Below are 1,666 nucleotides of genomic sequence, written 5' to 3' on the forward strand. Positions count from 1 at the left end.
TTATTATGACTTTTACGGGTCCCTTACATAAGTGTTCTATGAATTTTGCAGAGCTCTCGGCTATTATTCATGGGATTAGATTATGCATATCTCTAATATTTCTATCATTTGGATTGCAGGAGATTATACTTATAATAGCCACTGTTTAAATAATTTTGATGATACTCTGTGCAATCCGGCTCTTTTTTATCTTGTGAGGGATATTAAATAATTGTTAATCTTTGTTAATTACTCCCTCTACCATGTTTATAGGGAGGGGAATGCTTTTGGTGACTGGCTTTCCAATTTAGGGTGTGATTTGGACTGCTTTACTGATTTTTCTGCTCCTAACTTACTTGTCCCCTTAAAAGGTCTTTTAAGATTAGACAAAATTGGTCTTCTCTATGTTAAATTTTAATGTGGTTTTGTGGCTGGAGCTTGAGGCTCATGTTTATATTGGATTAGGGGTTGCCTTTTGCTTTGTTTGTTGGAGGTTATCCCAGTTTAGTTGCTTCTCTTGGCTTTTTCGATTATGTTTGGGTGTTCGCAACTTTCCTTTATGTTGCTCATCAATTGCCAGAATGTTCTGTGGCTTGGTTTCTTGTAATCTATCCCTAGGTGTTTTTGGGGTTTTACTTGTGGGTGTTCCCTAGAGCCACTCTATTTTTTCCTTTTCTGAGTTCAGTGGCTTTGATATTTGCATATGTGCTATTTTTTTATTAAGGGGTTTAGCTTATATCATGATGATGTGCCTTATCATTTGGTTGTGTTATATGTATCTTCTAATCTATATATGTCACATGGGCATGGATCTCATGTGCTTAGTTGGGGTTGGGTTTAACCTGGAGTGCCAATGAGGCTATTATTTAACTTTCAATTTTGCTTCTAATTATTTTTTTGGTTTGGCAATTTTTTGTTCTTGTACTTGGCTTTTCACTCCTTATTTTACTTAGTTTAAATGAAACTGACAGATCATGGAGCTGTTGGGGATTTTTTGTTGCTGTTGATTACCTGTAACTTTGATTATCTATCCAAAGTTATATGTCAACTGGTTGTATAACCCATTTGTCTTGGTCCCCTGTGTCTATGCCATTTTGGATTATGGGTCTACTGTTGATTATCTTGGCTGTTTTGTTGATAGTTGGTTGATGCTTGTTAATACCTTATCTTGTATTTACATTACTTGTTTTGTCGATAACTACTAGACTATCTACCTACTAGCCTATGGTTTTATTTGTGTAATTTTTATCTTTGGCATCACCTTGTTTTGTAGGTTTTCCTTAGGGCATGTGTTCACAGTGTTGTCGCTTTGGAAGGGAAGTTGGAGCTGGTTGGTATTTTTTGGCATCTTTCCTTTTTTGGGTGCTCGTTCTTGTCCACCATATATTGTACCTAGGTTATAATGTATTTTTACTTAGTAGGGAACTCAAGCTCTTAGGATTTTTTGCATTCTCTTTGTAGCTTTTAAGAGCATCAGTGAGCTTGAGGTCCCTTTTAAGGTTGTGTAATTTTTTTTCTTAATTTACGCATAGGCCCCTTTGTGGGATTTCCCTAAAAAAATTTCAATAAATGAAGAAAAGAAAAAAAAAGAAATAAAAAATTTAATAAATTATAAAAAAATTAAAAAATTATAAAAAAATTAAAAAAATATAAAAAAAATAAAAATTAAATTGAAATCATCATGAAA

Source organism: Dendrobium catenatum, unplaced genomic scaffold (assembly GCF_001605985.2).
Source record: "Dendrobium catenatum unplaced genomic scaffold, ASM160598v2 fragScaff_scaffold_35, whole genome shotgun sequence".
NCBI classification, from domain to species: Eukaryota; Viridiplantae; Streptophyta; class Magnoliopsida; order Asparagales; family Orchidaceae; genus Dendrobium; species Dendrobium catenatum.